Source organism: Pantherophis guttatus, chromosome 3, assembly GCF_059756535.1.
Source record: "Pantherophis guttatus breed Tessera chromosome 3, ASM5975653v1, whole genome shotgun sequence".
Classification (NCBI taxonomy): domain Eukaryota; kingdom Metazoa; phylum Chordata; class Lepidosauria; order Squamata; family Colubridae; genus Pantherophis; species Pantherophis guttatus.
Genome location: NC_142065.1, coordinates 136,933,373 through 136,954,391, shown reverse-complemented (window position 1 = coordinate 136,954,391; position 21,019 = coordinate 136,933,373). Strand labels below are relative to the sequence as shown.

General features: G+C 38.3%; 1 long non-coding RNA gene across 1 annotated transcript; it reads left to right on the top strand.

Annotated features, from left to right (window-relative positions):
* Positions 1-5,340: 5,340 nt before the first annotated feature.
* LOC117662518 (uncharacterized) lies at positions 5,341-20,765 on the top strand. Its single transcript, XR_004590453.3, has 2 exons — positions 5,341-5,415; positions 20,202-20,765. It is a non-coding gene; the product is annotated as an uncharacterized LOC117662518 (long non-coding RNA).
* Positions 20,766-21,019: the final 254 nt, after the last annotated feature.

Here is a 21,019-nt window from a genome sequence, read left to right as displayed (position 1 = left end):
TTAAGAAGCCTTCCCTGGACCGGGCTGTATTAGCAAATTATCGTCCTGATCCCAACCTTCGCTTTGTGGCAAAGGTTGTTGAGAGTGTGGTGGCACGACAGTTTTCCCGGTTCCTGGAGGAAACTGTTTATCTAGATCTGTTCCAGTCAGGTTTCAGGCCTGGGCACAGCACGGAAATGGCATTGGTCGCGTTGGTGGATGATCTCTGGAGGGCTCAGGACAGGGGTTATTCCTCTATCCTGGTCCTATTAGATCTCTCGGCGGCTTTTGATACCATCGACCATGGTATCATGCTGTGCCAACTGGAAGGGTTGGGGACAAGGGGCACCGTGTTGCGGTGGTTCTCCTCCTTCCTCTCCGACCGGTCACAGTTCGTTTGACAGGGGGGCAGAGATCGACCTTGAGGTGCCTTGTGTGTGGGGTGCCACAAGGGTCGGTTCTCTTGCTCCTTCTGTTCAATATTTATGTGAAGCCGCCGGATGAGATCATCTGTGGTTTTGGGATGAAGTGTCATCTGTACGCTGATGATACTCAGCTGTACATCTCCACCCCGGACCACCCCAACGATGCCCTTGATGTGATGTCCCGGTGCCTGGAGGCCGTGCGAATCTGGATGGGGAGAAACAGGCTCAGGCTCAACCCGTCCAAGACCAAGTGGCTGTGGTTTCCGGCATCCCAATATAGTCAGTTGGTACCATCACTGACTTTTAGGGGCGAGTCATTGGCCCCCACAGAGAGGGCTCGCAACTTGGGTGTCCTCCTGGATACACAGATGTCTTTTGAAGAGCATATGACGGATGTGGCCAGGGGGGCTTTTTATCAGGTTTGCCTGATCCACCAGTTGTGTCCCTTTCTGGATCGGGATGCCTTACGCACAGTCACTCATGCCCTCGTCACATCCCACTTGGACTACTGTAATGCTCTCTACATAGGGCTCCCCTTGAGGAGCACCCAGAGGCTCCAACTGGTCCAGAATGTGGCCGTGCAGGTGGTGATGGGGGTGACTCGGTGCTCCCATGTAACACCTCTCCTGTGTGAGCTGCACTGGCTCCCAGTGGTCTTCTGGGTGCGCTTCAAGATATTGGTTACCATCTTTAGAGTGCTCCATGGCTTAGGGCCCAGGTATTTACGAGACCACCTTCTGCTGCCAGTAGCCTCCCACCGACAGTATGCTCCCACAGAGAGGGGCTCCTCAGGGTTCCGTCAGCCAAACAATGTCGGCTGGCGGCCCCCAGGGGAAGAGCCTTCTGTGGGGGCACTGACCCTCTGGAACGAGTTGCCCCCAGAGATACGGCGGATCCCGGATCTGTGCACTTTCCACTGTGCCTTAAAGATGTTTTTGTTTCATCAAGCTGGGCTGACCTGACCATATTTTTTTAAGTTGCTTTAATTTTAAATTGCTAAATTATGGGGTTTTTAATATGGGGGTGTTTTAACTGTGGGCCAAATTAATTTAATTGGTTTTTAATATTGTTTTAATTTTTGTATTTTCTGTATTTTATCTGCTGGCTGTTCAGCGCCCCAAGTCCTTCGGGAGAAGGGCGGTATACAAAATAAATAAATAAATAAATAAATAAATAAATAAATAAATAAATAAATAAATAAATAAATAAATAAATAAATAAATAAATAAATAAATAATAATGATGGTGCAGAAATTTGGATGTAAGTGTATTTTATATAGTGTACTATTATGTATTACTGTATTGGTGAGTGGATGCTGATTAGCTGGTAAAGGAGAATTGGCTGTATATGCTGACTTGAGAACATTCTGTTCAGATGAGGTGCTTTGTCCTTAAGTCTAGACTCCAGCTATCATCATGTCCTCTTATTGGGCAATTTCTCAGTTTCTGTATCCTCCACTTTGATATTCCAGGAGAGTAATTGGCATTGTAAAGTTAAAGCGTCAAAGTTATATCCAGACACATATAGGCAGCTTTAAAATTAAATTTCCTTTCTTTCCTTTTTTCTGCTTTTCCTGAGAAACAACCACTGCAGGTCCTGTTACAGCATGTTTTCTTTTGTAGGATAATGATTACAAGACGTGTCTAACTTGTAGAATGTAGGATGTTCAGCAGATTTTTTTTCCTTTCCCCGAACTGCGTACTTTTCAGCTATTTTCTTAATTAAGTCCACTGGTGCATCATTTCATTATTATTATTATTTTTGCAGTCTCTCAAGTCACAGAAAAGTAAGCAGCACAAGGAAGGAAAAAAATGCTAATTAAAAAAAAAATCTGCTGGTTTCCAAATCTTTTTATCTGTCAGGTATGTGTTATTATAATAATTAAGGAAGGCGTGCTTTAATAGAATCTACAATCAGTGTAATTCAGGTAAAGCACAAAAAAATGCTGTAGGTCTTCCTGTTTCTAGCCAGTCAAAAATGGAATTTAGAAGAAAATGAATTGCATCAGGCAAACTGGACAATGAAGCTTGAGCTGACCAAAGCAACAAAACATGATTTTGGAATTAGAGTAGGACAATGTGACCAGATATGACATTCACAGTGAGTAGGAGTAAATAACGGCAGTGGTGGGTCTTATCCAGGATAAAAATGAAGATGCTTATAGGGGAAGAGGTAAAGGCTCTGGTGGACTGGTGCAATAAAAGTAACCTGGTTCTAAATGTTAAAATAAAACAAAGGACATCATTGCAGATTTTAGATAGAGCCAGCATAGTCATATTCCACTCAGTATCAAGGATGAAGCTGTAGAGGTGGTCAACAGTATTAAGTATCTGACGGTGCAGATAACTAATGATCTGAATTGGTCTCTCCACACATCATCCTTAGTAAAGTGTGCAAACCAGCGTCTGCATTTCTTGCGTCGGATGAGGAGAATACATCTTTCTCCTTGGCCACTTTCTACAGAGGTACAATTGAGACCATTTTAACAAACTGCATCATGGTTTGGTTTGGTTTGGTTTGGTGGCAGCAGTGCCTCAGATAGAAAGTCCATACAGAGAGTGGTAAGTCAGCTGAGAAGATTATAGGAAGCTTACTTCCTGTTATTCAGGATACTGCTTATAAGCACTAAGTGCTTAATGAGCAAAGCATTGTTAGAGACCCCACATACTCACTTTACAGTCTGTTTCTGTTGCTCCCCTCTGGGAGGAGGTTTTGAAGTATTTCTAGCAGGACTTCCAGATTTTGTAACAGCTTTGTTCCCTATGCCATCCGTCTGGTAAACTCGCAAGATTCATTTTTCTCACCATGTACATGTATACATCTGAACCAGACTGTGTTGTTTCTCTGTGTCATATAATATATGTGGGTATATGCATAATTTTGTTTTTATTTATTTATTTAGTCATTTGTATGTAGCGTATATTGGAGGGGGTGACCCTTTGAGAGCTGTATGCACCAAAATTTCATTTTAATGTATGTTGATTAGTGTACATTCAAAGTGACAATAAACATATTCTAAGTTCTAAGGGGCTATATCAGCTATTTCTGGTCTCCAAGGTCACTTATCTGTATTGGTGATGGTACAACTTGGCAATGCAGAGAAGCTCTGTGATTAGATGTTCAGTGGAAGTCTTTAATGGTTGAGTTCCTGGAGGTGAGGAATCATAAGTGTAATGCACATAGTTTTTCTTGAGTAGATTATGTTCTCAGCATGATACTTGATAAGACTCTGTATTGAGAGTTTCTTCTACTGCATATGTTTCCTAGCACTTTGAAAATATAATCAGTATGGTGAAGTTCAACCAATACAATTGCAAAAGTCATGCCCTAGCAAGAATAATAAAATTGTTTTGGTCTTCCTTGATATTTTGAAACTATAGAGAACAAAGAAAAGAAAGTAAGCAAAAACATCGAACTGATTTTTCTTTTTGTCTGTGAACTTCTTATTTGTAGAATCTGTACCTACAAAGTTAGATATACCTTGCTTTGTCTAACTTGTGCTTTTAAAGATGAGTCAGTAAAGATACCAGAGAATGATGGCATGGAGAAAAGACTGGAAAAAATGATTTGACTCATGATTATATCAGCTTTCAGAAGCTCATACCATTAAAGTAATAGAGTTTTCTTCTTAAAGATCTTGCTATTTAAAGCATTATTTTTACAATACGATTAAATACTAATAACAGTAGATGAACCTACAGTATTATTCTGTAAAACCACACTGCATTCATGTAACATTATAAAGAGTACAAATTTCGTCACCTCCAATCTTTGCACATTTTTTTGTTTACCTCGCTTACGTTCTTTTTGTTCCAACAATATTTTTTGTTGCATACACTCAAAGGAAAGCCTACATCACATCTGACAATTTATGTTCGTGCTTAGAAAACTGCTCAAAACTACAATCCCACATTTCCTTCAGGAGCTTATAGCAGTGCATATAACACTCCACTTTCTATTTTTTCCCTCCACAATAAACCTGTGATGCCAGTTGGATTGAAAGCAAGTATCTAGTCCAAAACATTCTAATAATGATGTTCTGTGGTGGAGCATGTATTAAAATGTGTGTTGCTTAGCTCCTGCTAAAACATATATTGGCTGTCTAATTTTGATGCCACAAAGATAAAATTTATGATATTTTTCATGTAGCAGATAACTTTTACTTTTAAAAGTAAAAAGTAAAAGTAAAAAGGGTGCCCCAGTGCCCAGAATTTCGCCAGATAGATTGGCAGCCTTACAAATTTAATTAATGCATATATTAATAAACAAGGTCATGGATTGCTGAATAACTTCACAAGTATTTGAAGGTAATTTGAGCTAATAAGATACTGCTGCATTTTTATAATGAATAAAAGGAAGTATTCATAACATTTTACATCTATTGTGCATAAATTGCAAAATGTGTCAATGTCTTAGTAGTAAGGCATATGTTTTCATGGAGATGGTCCTAAGTTCTGTCCTTGCTACTTATAAGTTCAGACTGAAGAACTTATTAGTTATATTTCTGTGTATGTCAGTGGTGGGTTGCTCTCGGTTTGCACCGGTTCGCAAGAACTGGTAGTAAAAATTTGTAGTAGTTTAGAGAACCGGTAATAACATTGGCTGGCCATGCCTCCGAACCGGTCCCCGGCCCGGTTGCCACTCGCTTACCTCATCAGAGGCTTTTTTTTTTTTTTACTTTTAAAAGCATTTTTTCTACAACCTCTTTGGCCGAAAAAATGCTTTTAAAAGTTAAAAAAAAAAAGCCTCTGATGATCGTGCGGCTCAGCTGGGATCGTCAGAGGCTTCTAAAAGCATTTTTTTCTGCAACCTCTTAAGGTTGTAGAAAAAATGCTTTTAAAAGTTAAAAAAAATTGGCCACGCCCACACAGTCACATTATCCCCCCACCAAGCCACACCCTCAAAATAAGCCACACCCACAGAACCGGTAGTAAAAAAATTTAGAACCCACAGTTGATGTAAGTTGTTGGCTGTCTGTACAAATATTGGAAGAAACTCATTATTACACAGGTATTTTTGAGAGACATGTACAGAATTTAAATGGTTGAAATTAAGCAATTCCATTTAGGAAAGAAATGATTGATGTACAATATGTCTAGTTGCTTAAAATGCTTATAGTAAAAAAGATCAAGGTTCAAGACCTATTCAAGAACTATTGAAATATCTTTAAAGTAAGAAAAGCTTAAAATAATTTAGACTACTCTTAAAAAAAAAAGAAGTCTAATAGCCCAAAAGAAGAACGGGACGACAGAGAATGAGGTGGCTGGATGGAGTCACTGAAGCAGTAGGTGTGAGCTTAAATGGACACCAGAGGATGGTAGAGGACAGGAAAGCCTGAAGGAACATTGTCCATGGGATTGCGATGGGTTGGACACGACTTCACAACTAACAACAAAAATAGCCCAAATTGTAATAAAATTCCCCCAAACTCACAAATTATATTAAGTGGCATGAACTTTTGTGAACTGCATCTCAACTGTCAGAACAGTTGGCATGGCAACTCTTGTTTTTGTTTATAATTCTACCAGTTTAAGAATTATAATTCTTTTAATGTGATACTTTTAATGCTATGTGCCATTTTGCCTGTTAGAAATTAAATATTGTTTACTAAAAAGGCCACACATGATTTAGCTAAAATTGAGATTGATCAATTGGTATCTTTTTTCAATTTTCATTAAAGCCGTTTGTAAATTATACAGTGCAGAGCCTATTTGCAAATCCCTCTTCCTAATGGAGGGCTTGGGGGATCCAAGATAGCTTTCAGAAATGAGCCAGAATGTTTGTCAGGAGTAACAAAGTAAAATATAGATCCAAAGAAGCTATTATAGAATTGAACTGGATGATGCCAGCCTCCTCTGAAATTAGCAAGCACATATTTGGATTCAGAAGGCATGACTTCCAGCCTAATTGAACATTGGACATTAGCTCATAGAAGAGCATCTTCCCTTTCAAGGAAACAATCCAGTAATATACATACCTCATCATTTTTGAACCGATGCCCAAGCCCTGCTGGAAAATTTAACTACTGATCCTTCCTATAGTTGTCTTGTTCTCTCTGGAGTTCATAGGCCCAAATTGTATTCCTTTTCATTTTTTAAAAAAATATTAAGAATACTTTAGAATAGAACTGAGAATGTTATGAAAAGTTGAATATGTTCAGGTGTTACAGTTGCAATAGAACTCAATGATAGTCTACATATTTTAAGATATTTTATTCAATAAAAATGAACCATGGACATCATTCATCCAAAAATTTGGCCTGTTGATGCTATCAATCATGATCAACTTCAACATCACCACCACCTTGCCACTAAATATTGGTACTGAATTTGAATCTTACTAAATTATCTTTCCTTACACTGACAAGTTCCAGAACTAATGTCCTTCATTTGCTGAAGTAAACATTTCCAATTTTAATATTGGCAGATTCCAGATTTTCCACACTATACTTTCTTCAAACTTTCCTTCTGTCACCCACAATAAGCTCCTTATTTAAATAAAACTTCCAAAAGCAAAATTAGCTGCATCTCACTTAAGATCACATTTTTAAATTTGTAGGAATATATATGTATGTATGATTGTTTTCAGAGAATAAAAATGAAAAAGCCACAATATGGTGTGTTAATTTTTCTGATATTCTTATGTAAAGCTATCCAAAACTCATATATAATCTTTTTAAAAAACTTTCCACAATATGTACTGGGTGGTTTTCTTCTATGACAGAAATGGCCACTATTTTAGGAATATGTATAAGGAGAAACTATTGATCCTTGAAATAAAATTAGGGAGAATCTTTTGGTGATTACTTGAATTAATGGTATCAGTGATAAGGTAGGGTTCCTGAGAAACTTACACATGATATGAAATATTAGCAGAAATGCTAATAGTCAAGGTCAGATAATCTGAGCATGTGTCCTCACAATCTATACTGTAACTTCCCAATTCCTGGGGACAACCTATTTGGTATTCTGTCAGTCATTCACTTTATTTCTGAGAAAAAATATCTCCTCACTATTGCATATTGGTTCCTCTTCCTCCTCTTCTTCCTCCTCCTCCTCCTCCTCCTCCTCTTTTTAGCTATTGTCTATCCCAGGAGTGGGTTCTAAAAATTTTTACTACCGGTTCTGTTTTATTGGCTTATTTTGTTCTTATTTTTTACTACCGGTTCTGTTTTATCGGCTTATTTTGTCAGCGTGGCTTGATGGTCATGTGACAATTATTTAGGATTTAGCAGAGGTACTGGTCTACCAGGTTTTTAACTGCTTGCAGAGCTGTACCAATCTACCCATTTATTTTTGCAGGCACTGGTCTACCCATTTATTTTTGCAGGCACCGGTCTACTCATTTATTTTCTTTTAACACTGATCAGCTGTAGGCTGGCCCTTTGAAGCCCTGTGGCAAGAATTTAAAGTGTTTTTCTTTCTAGCCATCATCTGGGACTCAGGAGGCAGCAATAGATTGGGGGTGGGGGCAAATAAAAGGTAAGAATAACGTGGGGGGTGGCTGGAGGGGCAGGGGGGTGGGGGGGCAGAACCGGTTCGGTGACATCATATTGTCACTGCTACCAGCTCAGAGGAACTGGGCAGAACCGGGAGGAACCCACCACTGGTCTATCTACTGCAGGATGAAGGCCTCTTTTGCATGTTTCCAACTAATACGGTCCTGAGCTTTCTTTTGTCAATTGAGTCTACAATATTGCTGATGTTGCCGATTCCATCTTGTTTTAGGTCTCTTTCCTAGACGCTTTTTATCAAGTGGAATCCATTCTATGGGTTTCAATTTCAGCCGCTACTGGGGCTCGTGGGCACTCATCCGCTCACGTGTGTGCGCAACACTTCTGCACATGTGCAGAAGCTTCTGCGATGTGAGAGATGTCCCGGTGGGTGGGCAGAGCCTCCCGCCATGGCCGCTACCATTCCACCCAATCCGGGGCAAACCGGTAGCAACCCACCACTGCATCTATTCTTCTTGCTATGTGACCAGTCCATTTCCATTTCAATTCATTTACTCTCTTGATGATATTGTATACTTTCATTTGTTCTCTAATCCATGTAGAAGTTGTTCTATCTTGTCTTGTAATGCCGAGCATGTATCTTTTCATTGCTCTTTGTGTCACTCATAGCTTTTGCATTGATTGTAAGGTTAGTGTCCATGTTTCACCGGCATATGTTAGAGCAGGTAGCACACACTGATCAAAAACTTTTCTCTTCAGGCATAGGGGGAGGTTGTTCTTGAAAATTACGCTTAGCTTGTCAAATGCCTGCCAACCACATTTAACACACCATTCAATTTCCTTTATTGTATCACCTTCCACTGAGTTCCATTGGCCAAGGTATACAAAGTAGTCTACCATGTGTAGCTCTTCTTGAGATATTTTTCTTTCTTTCTGTAGTGAATTTATTAAACATAACTTGCTTACTGATATATGAATGAAAATATATGTAAAGAGATTAATGTTTGCACCATGATTGCTACTTGCACCATTTTTTTTTTTCTGGTCTTGGGCAGCATGGCTGAGGACCATAGCTAGATAATGACTATAAATAAAGGCAAAGGTTCCCTTCACACATATGTGCTAGTTGTTCCCGACTCTAGGGGGCGGTGCTCATCTCCGTTTCAAAGCTGAAGAGCCAGCACTGTCCAAAGATGTCTCTGTGGTCATGTGGCCAGCATGACTCAATGCCAAAGGCACACGGAACACTGTTACCTTCCCAGCAAAGGTGGTCCCTATTTTTTCTACTTGCATTTTTTACGTGCTTTCGAACTGCTAGGTTGGCTGAAGCTGGGACAAGTAACAGGAGCTCACCCCGTTATGCGGCACTAGGGATTTGAACCACTGAACTGTTGATCTTTCGATCAACAAGCTCAGCTTCTTAGCCACTGAGCCACCACGTCCCTTACAGATCAGGACTATAGCAAATATTAAATCTCTCCATTCCCCCACCTATCCACCCACTTCACAGAGGAGAGTCTTAAACCACATTGTCTCTCCACACTACAGTATTTACAATAGCCTTAACATCATATCTAGCTTGTCAACAAGTGATTACAGGCTAAATCTACTGAGATGGCTCCTTGAGAAAGAAAGAAAGCTAACAATATTTTTTTTATTGTCTCAAACAAACAAAATTGCCAGTTGATGGATACATAAAATCACTTAAGTGAGCTCATTTATATTTTAGTAGCTTCCCCTCTGCTGCCAAACAGGCACATCCTCATGTACATTAGCTATACATTTTTGTCTTAATTTTTGCTGCCTCTTTTTATGATTATTCATCCTAATGTTCATAAATGAAACTCTATTAAAGCATTTCTTAGGCTGCTGTAAATTCAAACAGTTATAAAGACCACATATAATGCTGAGCACACAGAATTGCTTGCACAACAAACATTTAAAATTTCTTTCTTTTTTTTTATTTGAAAAGTAAATCAACGGACTTTTCAATAGGTTGAGAGGGAAACCGTAAGTATAAATAAGTATTAGAGTTTGTCTATTCTTTTATATTGCCCTCATAAACTAAAATATTAATAATTTATCATGTGCCTTCAGGGTACCTCTCCCCCACTCCCCTGTAAAAAGCAGTTTACTGAGTTGCTTAACAACAAATGGACTGTAATGTAAGTGAGAAATTTACAGGTTTGTCTGGTTAACATCGGCTAATGGAAAATATTGCTATAAAATTTCGTTTACCATTTACCAGAATGCTGTTCCTAAGCACTCAAAGTCTCTTCATGTATGTTCATAAATTACACTTTAAAAGAAGCTTTTGTTTTTATTATGTAGCTCCATTAACTACTGGGTGAAAAGAGATAACTTATCACCTTTAAAAATATAGTCTCATCATGTTAGGATTTATGCCCAGTTAGGGAGAAATGATTAAATATATAAACATTTTAGAGTCACCCTATTGGGGAGATAGGCACCATATAAATTTCATCAATAAATAAATGTTTTTGCATGCATACAATTATGTGCTTGGTATATGGACTAAGCTAATGCTAACTCCTCAGACAAAAATTTGTCTATTTTCTAGAGTATTGGTGATATTTCCCTTTTTTCTGCTTTTGAAATATTACATTTAGCAACAATAAAAAAGAAAAACTTTTGTAATATCATTTCTCACTTTTCCTCCCTCCCTCTCTTTCTCTCTCTGTTTCTGTCTCTCTTTCCCACTCTCTGCCTTTCTTTCTCTCTCTCTCTTTCCCTCCATCTCTCTCCCTATCACTCTCTGCCTCTCTGTTTCTCTTGCTCTCTCTCTTTCTATCTCTCTTTTCCTCCCTCTCTCTCTCTCTTTCCCCCTCCCTTTCTATCTCTCTCTGCCTCTCTTTCTTTTCCTCCCTCCCTCTCTCTCTGTGTTTCTCTCACTCTCCATATCTCTCCCTCTTTCCCTCCCTCTCCCTCTCTCTTTCTCTCTCTCTCTCTCTCTCTTTCCCACCAAAATAATCACCAGGTCTTATTTTCAGGGGTATCTCACCTTGTGGTGGCAGCATCGACAGCCCTGCCCAGCAGGAACCCATTGCTGGCCCACTTCTTCTGCAGCCACTTGTCACTGCTTGCATGCATCATCCCTGACCTCTGTTTCACTGTCAGAGACATTCAGGAAAGGCCTCTGCAGCTGAGAAACAGGGTCTGGATTGATGCGTGCATCGCCCCTGTTTCTCTCTCTCTTTCTCTTCCTCTCTTTCACGCCATCTCTCTCTGTCTTCCCCACTCTCTCTTTCCCTCTCTCTCTTTCCACCCTCTCTCTCTCTTTCCTTCCCTCTTTCTCTTTCTCAGAAACAGAGAGGCAGAGAGAGAGGCCTCTGTAGCCAATAATGGATCTGTAATCTGTTATCGGCTGCAGAGGCCTTTACTGAAGGCATATGACAGTGAAATGGAGGCTGGGGGCAACATGCACAAGTGACAGCAAGTGGCTGCAGAAGAAGTGGGCCGGCAAGGCAAGGAAGGTGTCATGGTGTGCGAGGCCTGGTAAGTAGGGCAGCTCTGCCCCCCCTCCCCACCCTAGCTTAATTTTTACCCATGTGCCTCACTACACCCCGTGTACCCCGGAGTGGGCAGGATCTTAACTAAGGCTTATTTTGGGAGTAGGACTTATATTAGGCACATATGTAAAAATCAAGCTAGGGCTTAGGTCATTTTTTGGGGAAACATGCATACATCTTTTGCTTCGCTCCATCCCAGTCTCATCCTTTTGTCCACATGGACAGATGCCTGCCTACTTGCCTACCTGCCTGTTAATCCATCCATCTGACCATCTGTCTGTCCATCTGTCTGTCCATCTTCTGTCTGTCTGTCCCTCCCACCCTCCCTCCCTCCATCCATCCATCTATCTATCTACCCTGTTTCCCCTAAAATAAGACATCCCCTGATAATAAGCCTAATTGGGCTTTTGAGTGCATGGCAATAAGGCCAAGCACTTATTTCAGGGTTCCAAAAAAAAAAAAGGCAGGGTCTTATTTTTGGGAAAACATGGTATCTATCTATCTATCTATCTATCTATCTATCTATCTATCTATCTATCTATCTATCATCTATCTAAATTCTTCTTCCATTCATTGAAGAATTTTGGATCCAACTGTATATATAAGGAAGAAAGGGTAAATAGCTTTAATTCATACCACTTTTCCCATGTGCCCCATCACATCATGTTCCCTATCATCCTACAGGTTCTATCAGACCTTTTGATACAGTTTCTTGGAAGCAGAGAAGCTGCAGGAAGAAGGGAAAGAAATCATGAAGCTAATCTCTTGGCCGTTTTCCTCTAGCAATGGCAGAATTTTGCTAAACTTTAAACTGGATCCAAGCTCTTATTAATTATTTTAATTTTGCAGCTTCTTTTTGTGATTATTTTGTTTTAGTTTTTATTATTCATTTCTTTTAGTTTTCAACAACACTAACAAGGGAACCAATAGATTCAGGGATGCAACAGCTGCATTTGCAGAAGTCAACTGGACCAGCAATTTGAAATAATTTCTATATTGCTATGAGATTCCCTTTCTACCTGAAACAACCATTTCATTCCTTTTAATGGTTGGTGCTTGGCAATTTCTAAGATAGAAATGGTGTGCATTGCCTGAAAGCTGCCCATCCTGTTTCTTGATGACTTGATGACTCAGGCAAGTATTTAAATAACCTTGAAAGAAGAATTGGAATGACCTTCATTACTGCAGGCCAGCCTTACCATTATGAAGGTTGCAATGGCAAAGCAATGGCAGTAATAAAACTAATTGCACATCTTGCTCTTACAAGAAGCCTTAAGCATTTCAGACACAATTTGGTTGTATCAGGTTCTCCCTCCTTTCTTTCTCTAATAGCTTTCCTGATACTTTAATCCTACCTGCTTTTATTTGGTCTTTGAAGTCAGACAGCAATAGCAGAAGGTTAATCTTTGCAACAATATGTGTTTTGTAAACTGTTTCTTTCCTGAGAAGCTTAACCTGAGGGGAAAAAGACGGAGGTGTCGAAAGAAGGTATAAACTTTTGTAAAACGTATGGAGCAACACTATGTCTGTTTGCATTGCTAGAAGCAATACCATATGTATATATGTATATAACTGTGGTTTCTGAAACTTGACAGATAATACACTTGCAACTAAAATTTGAATGTTTTGATTCTTACCATGTTGACAGAATTGCTTTTGGCAATGCAAACAGACAGTGTTGTTCCACGTATTTTTTTAAAAAAATGGTATACAAAAGACATATTAGCAATAGCAATAGTACTTAGTCTTATATACTGCTTCATAGTGCTTTACAGCTCTCTCTAAGCGGTTTACAGAGTCAGCATATTGCCCCCAACAATCTGGGTCGTCATTTTACTGACCTCAGAAGGATGGAAGGCTGAGTCAACCTTGAGCCTGGTGAGATTCGATCTGCCAAACTATTTCAGCAGAAGTAGCTTGCAGTACTGCACTCTAATCACTGCGCCATCACGGCTCATATTATTGGAAATATTAATGTCTTGCCATCAATATTTGTTTTTGAAGAGAAATACAGACATATCTCAGCTTAGACATAAGCAAAATTAAGGATGAAGGGATTCTGAATTGATATTCAAACCTCATTCATGTGTACATACCTTACTGTTTGGTTAAATTTACACTCTGTAGGGTGCAATTCTATATCGAGGGTTGCAAATAGATGTAGTTTTATGCAACAGTTCGCAACCTTTATTAACATCCAGAATTTTTGTACACAATTTCCCCTACTCTTCATTTTTATATAACTTTCAGGAACATCTACTCTTTTTGTTGTGCATCTTTCACGAACAAATATTAGCTTTTTGCAGCTGTGGTAGTGCCTATTTTGATGGATTCTGCAGATCTATTCATATAGAATCCTAAAGCAGCTTTCTTTTATATTTTTATACTAGCTTTCTTTAAACCCTTACTAGGATGAATAGCAGCTAAATAGAACTCTCTCTGAGGAAATGATATCCCTCCCTCCCTCCCTCCCTTCCTTCCTTCTTTCCTTCCTTCCTTCCTTTCTTTCTCTCTCTCTCTCTCTCTTTCTCGCTTTCTCTCTTTCTCTCTTTCTCTTTCTCTTTCTCTTTATTTCTTCCTACTTTCTTTCATTCATCTAAGAATCCAGTAAATGTTTGGATTTCCCAATGAGGTCCCAAACAACTGCTATTGAAGTGAAAAGCATATTATCTTCAAGACTCTTGAAAAAAGTCAGTTGGGCTTTTAAAGTGTCCCCTTGGATGCTCAGAAACCATAATGGATGGGTTCCTCTGTGTGAAGAAGTTAAAAGAACCACTTCTCTTCGCCATGAAAAGGGGGTTATTTAATGGGAAATAAGGAAACACTATTCTACCAGTCTGACTCTAAGGCCGGGGTCTGCAATCTTAAACACTCAAACAACCATTTGGACCCGTTTCCCACAGAAAAGAAAACACTGGGAGCCACAAAATCCTACCCGTGCCTGACTATTTCTTGAGCAGCCACAAAACTAGCATATGTAGTTGAATTAAATGTTCTGTTTTCTTCTGAAACTTTTCTTTTCTTCTGAAACTTTTCTTTTCTGAAACTATGGATTTATCTATAGTTGGTCTACCGGGGGTTGAAAAGCTCAATAAATCGTGTACTGGCAGGTGTCGCACATTGGCGGTTGTGACACATATTTTGAGTGACAGGGAGCCGCAACAGAGGGGTGAAAGAGCCACATGCAGCTCCAGAGCCACAGGTTGCTGACCCCTGCTCTAAGGTGAAAATATAATTTTATGAGTTTCTGTACTAAGATTCTGGTTTGCAGGTAGAGCTCTCCAGTGTATTATTGGAACCTCTACTCCAAAACAAAACATTAAAACAAATGAATGACTTTGGAGCCTTATGATTTACAGATGTGAAAGTTTCAGAGTAAGTCTCCTTCTTCCCAAATAGAATACAGTATAGATGTATCATATTTTCAATGTCAGGGGTTGCATTTGGACTTTGAGTGACATTCCAGGTCATATTAGATATTTCCCACTCCTGATAAATGCACAATTTGGAAAAAAAAATCCTGGACTATAAAGGGCACTTCTGGAATTTCATGAGAGAACTAAAATCTTAAAAAGATCTTTTAGTGAAATGTTATTTTGAAATTTCATAGCCACAATGGAAGGAGTATACGGATGCCATGTTATGGTGTTTAGTACGACACTAGTCAAATACTTGTTTGTCACTTCCTCCTTTTTCCATTTCTCCCTAGCTTCATTAATTGGAAAATTAATGAACTCAGATTGATTATTCACTCTCTGATAGAAGAAGTATTAGACATCAAAGCATTGATATAAACACATCAACACATTTGTTATATAATTTATATTCAGTGCTAATTATGTTTACCCTTGGAATTCTGTTGCTGACATCTATCAGACCTTTAAAATAAAATGTATTTTCTGACCTAAACCAACAAACAAAAATAAAATCATACGACGTACTACAAGACCTTTATTAGAACAGATTGGATTTTAAAAGATGATATTGGCATACTTTATATCTGGAAATTATTTATTATTACTATTAATCTACATAAAATTCTATGAAATGGGCATATGGCTGGTTTCTATCCAGTCAAACATTCCCAGTCTGGTGCTATAACTCTTATTTTGCCACAAAGTTATCAAATTAAGGTTTGGGCAAATGGCCCTGGACAGCTATTTCGAGGAGCTTTTAATACATACTGGATCTAAGACAAGAGAAAGGAGAAATTATACATTCATTAGAGTTGGCCCAGTGGTTAAAGTACTGCAGGCTATTTCTTGCCCACTGCCAGTATTTCAATCCTGACCAGCTCAAGGTTGACTCAGCCTTCCATCCTTCTGAAGTTGGCAATATGCAATATGCTGATTCTGTAAGCCACCTAAAGAGGGCTGTAAAGTATCATGAAATGGTATACAAGTCTAACTGCTATTGCTGTTAAAAACTTTCTAAAATGAAATGTTCTGTTTTATTTATCAATTCATTAACATATCGATGTAAGAAATCATGCCAGCTGTAGGGAATGGCTAACTTCAGAGTAAATGGATAGACAGATACAAGAATATTTTCTTCATTTCTAGTGATCATGTAGACATGTCTACATAATTTTATTAGAGCAAGGTGGAACTTTTTTGCCATTTTCATATCCTAGGAATTTTTTTAAAAACTTCCAAGCTTACCCTGAGCTTGCATGCTATTTTCTCATCTCATTGCTAACCAAGTCTGGACATACATAGATTTTCTGGGATCATTCAAGATTGGTTATGTTGATAGCACCTGTAGTTGGCAATAAAGACCCGTATTTATTTCATAGTTTATTAATGTTGACTAATTATTAAGATCAGAAATCCAGAAATAAAGAAGTATAATCTTTATTCATTTGCCAAGGCTTGATATTAGGCAGTCATAGAGTTATCTGTTTTACTTTTCATGCCATGCTTATGTTTTACATTGTACTCTACTGTGTATACCTCCAAGTGGCTTTTTAATTGCAATAGCATAGAAATATATTTCATAAATAAGTATAATAAATATGCTGATTAGCACTTCAGAATAATCCCACACAGAATATAGATTTAAAATATGTTTTCTTATGACCTGCATTGCAATTTACTCAGAAGAGACTAATATACATATCTCAACCATAGGGTATAATCTTTTGGAAGTTCCAAGACAAATTTAGAAATTTGACCTTGTGATAAAAACTACCACTGTTTTATAATAGTAATACTTCTTGGCAGAATTTTCACATCAGAAGAACATGTCACTTTCAATGAATATTGTTTTGACTACATGAAGTTATAATTTTTCTTGATGGATTCTCCCAGAATCCTTGGGGGAAAAAGTCCATACTTCAGATTATTAGAAGGAGATCCAATTAAACATAGTATTTTTATTCTAATTTCATTGACTATTGTACTGCAGTTTAAATCAATTATTCTTGGTCCATTGGAAGAATGTCCCACTTTTCTATTGTCACAGAAAAATGTGAATCATAATCACTCATTTGATAGGAACAATTATATGGTAGAATGAATATAATTCTACCTGTCTGAATTTGGGAGTATTACTTGTAGAGTATTGTAAAAAGATGAACTATTTTTCATAAAAGAATTATTCTTATGGTAACATCCAATGTAACCAGGAAGAAAACCCCAGACATATTCCTTTACCCTGAGACCTTTGACACTTGAATTCAATTTCATGGATTGCTTATGCCTATGGATCAAAAGGGAGTGTATATATTAGTTTAAGTGAGTGAGATACTGAGGATAGATAGATACAGTGGTGGGATTCAGCCGGTTTGGGCCAGTTTGGGTGAACCGGTAGTTGAATTGCTGGCTGGCCCTGCCTCTTCCTGCCCCACCCCTTCCAGGAGTCCCCACATGCCCCATTTTGGCTCAGAGGTAAGTGCAGGGAGGCTTCCTAGGCCCAAAATGGGGTGCGGGGAGTGTGGCGCATCCCCCCCCATGGCCCATTTTTGCTCCCAGGGGGGTGCAGGAGGCCTAGTGCTGCCTGTCATGCCCCCTGGCCATGCCCACCATAGGTATGCCCACTCAGCCAATCATTAGGGCAGAGAACTGGTTGTTAAATTATTTGAATCTCACTACTGGATGGATGGATGGATGGATGGATGGATGGATGGATGGATGGATGGATGGATGGATAGATGGATAGGTAGGTAGGTAGGTAGGTAGGTAGGTAGGTAGATAGATAGATAGATAGATAGATAGATAGATAGATAGATAGATAGATAGATGATAGATAGATATTGGAGCAGTAGGCATCTGAAAACAATGAGTGACTTTATTTTGAAATACAAGGACACAGAGTTTCTGTCCAACTACAGTACTGAATAAGAATGAGTAGGAACTTGGTACAATCCTCCTTTCAATATTCATCTATGATCACAGCAACTGAAAAAAAGATATTGAGGGGTCTTTGGTGAACTCTGAGTTCGGTTGTTTTCTTGCAGACGTTTCATTACTCAAGATGTTTTATTGTTCTCTCCCTTCTAATCAAGGGGCCTCATCCTATTACAATAAAAACATCTCCACCCCCACCCCCTACTTTTAGCAAGGATCAAGTAACAAATGTTTTTTTTTCCCCCTTGCTGGTACATTAATGAAAATTACTAAAGAAAGATTGGTTTACAAGTACTTATACATATAGTCATGTACAGTTCTTTGCTCATTACTTAATTCTACACTGTCTTGAAGATTCATGAATTTGAATGAATTTGACTTGCTGGTTGGAGCCTGGCATTAAATGTCTGATGTAATGATGGATTTGTCCTTGAATAATCACAGAAGGATTCCATCCATTCCTTGTTGGAAGGCCTTATTTGGCACCAAAGGATGTTGTTTGGTAGAGAAAGTTTTCTTGTCCGATGCTTTTTCCTGAACTTGATTGCAATAGGTTCATCCCTGCTATATAAATTGAGGAGTTCATTAGGAAAAGTTTGCAAATTGTCTATCTTGACCTTTCCCTCCATACAGTAGAAACTGGCAGGGAATGAGAACACATGACAGAGAAGGCCATGGTACCAACATCAGCAGAAATATTACACTGTGCAAGTTGGGCATTTTGCCTTGCTCTTTCTCTGTTGAATTGTTGTTGAAGGTTGAAAAATGCTTGCAATAATTAATGTTTGCTACATGTTCTTGAGCTGATCTTCTCCTTTCTGCACCATCTTTTCTGATCTCCTCATTGTGTACTTTTTCCTGTGATTCTGGACATCTGCAGCCTTTTCATCTTTGATTTCTTTGTTTTTCCTCTTCCTTATCACATTGTGATGTTTGTTGTCATCTCGATTTTATTTTATTTTAACCACAGTGTTGTATATTTCATTCTCACCTCATAACAGCTTAGAATCTCTGCCATCTTCTTCACTGAGTTGCAAAAAGAAACAATTTTTAAATAGGATCATGTAACTTCCTGAGGGCTAGAATAGAATAGAATAGAATAGAATAGAATAGAATAGAATAGAATAGAATAGAATAGAATAGAATAGAATAGAATAGAATTCTTTATTGGCCAAGTGTGATTGGACACACAAGGAATTTGTCTTAGGTGTATATGCTCTCAGTGTACATAGCTGAAGGATGGACTAATCTACATTTACTTTAAAGAATAGGAAGCAGTTGAAAAGTGAAACAGGATGGCCAAACACTAAGATATAGTCTAATGTATTTGACTGATACTAAAAGAAATCCAGTTTCCATTCTATCTGCAGCCACAGCAGCTCAGTTGGTAACTTTCAGCCCAATCTGACACACAAAGTTGTTGTTGTTTTTCTTTGGGGGGGGGATGAATATTTATAGTATATGTACTTTGAACAAAAATGGGATATAGATATATGTGCATGTTTTTATGACAAAAAGAAATAAAAATATACAGGCCTTTCTTCATGCAACTTAAAGCTGTTGCTTTTTTAAGAGCCACATGATGAGTCAATTCCTTGCTGCTGGGAGGGAGGAAGTAAGAGATTGCAAGACTGGCTAGGAAACGGTCATGGAATGTTGAAAATGAAGATCACATGATCAGTAGCGATATAATATTCCCAAATTTATTTTCCTCCAGAAAATAGAGTTTGGACACGTTAGCCATTTGAGATTACACACACACACCCATACCTACACACACACACACACACACACACACACATACACACACACACACCAGGGACCAGTTCAGTTGTGCGCACACGCATGCATGTGGCACTTCTGTGCATGCACAGAAGTGTCTGGGTGGGTGGACGGAGCCTCCCACCACCACCCCTACTGGTTCACCCAATCTGGTGCGAACCGGTAGCAACCCAACACACACACACACACACACACACACACACACACACACACACACACAATGAGAGAGAGAGAGAGAAACAGCTATTGAAGATATATAAACAACATAAAAAGAAGACATGAAATGCAAAATACTAACAAGTGAAGGATTTAAAAATTTCATGGAGATTATAATTTTCCAGTATTATAATGATTAATTGTAAATAACTAAATGTAATATATTGTTTTAACAGACTAAAACATCTTTACTGAAGTCTAAATGAAGAATTAATATTCAAAGCAACCATCAAATAAATTATGTGCTACAATAAGTTGCATACTGATACATATTACTAAAAAAATTAAAATATACAGTAGGTTTATGCATTGAGGAATCCAAATTTTGGGTGTGACAAGCCATATTTTTCCAGAGTGAATTTAACAGTTAAATATTTTCAGGATATTTTTCAAAGCCTTGCTTGCTTGCTTGCTTGCTTGTTTGTTCATTGCTAACAATGAAGTTTTGTTTGATCTACTTTTTTACAGACATCTGTATTCTTCTGCAGCCTCCATAATGGTCTCATAATGGATTCACTACAGGAAGCCTAAGAGGATGATGACGATGATATGAGAGAGAGAAAACAGAGAGAACATGCACACATAATCACCAATATACTTAGTTCTTGATAAATGTGGATGCTAACATCTTAACAGATGCACAATATCCCACAGATTACAGCTTGTTCTTCTCATTGTTATTTACCTAGCTTAGGCTGGATTTATGTGCAGCCATCAAATATTGGATTTTTAATTGATGCTCTGAATTCTGTCTATTTTGAATGAAAGCAAGGAGTTACAATTCATCTGAATGCTAAAAGCCTTCCATATGGCTTTTTGAAAGTTTTTGAAGTAAATGTTGATTTACTAGGTTTTCCAAAATAGTTATGGCCAGGATTGATATGTTCTTTTTAATTTCTAAACAGATGACTACCAATGAAATGCTATTACATGTCAAGGATGCCGTCATTCTTCTTTTGTTTGACTTTCAAGTATTTTATATTTTTAGAAGTTGTAATCCTAAACTGCATCAAATATTAAGATTAAGCTAAGTGATAGCTTCTATTTTGTGTTGCTCAGATTGCACCAAGAATATTGACTAAATTCACCACATTGTAAGAAGGACATTGACAAACTAAGCAAGTCTAGGGAATGACAACATGGATGATAAAAGGCTTGGAGGGGAAAATATATCAGAAATAGTTCAAAATACTAGTGTCAAGATTGAACCGCTTTGCCTCTTTCAAACATTAATGCTTTTCAATTTGCCAATGAAGTGAGGGGAGGGAAGGGGAAAATAGAATACA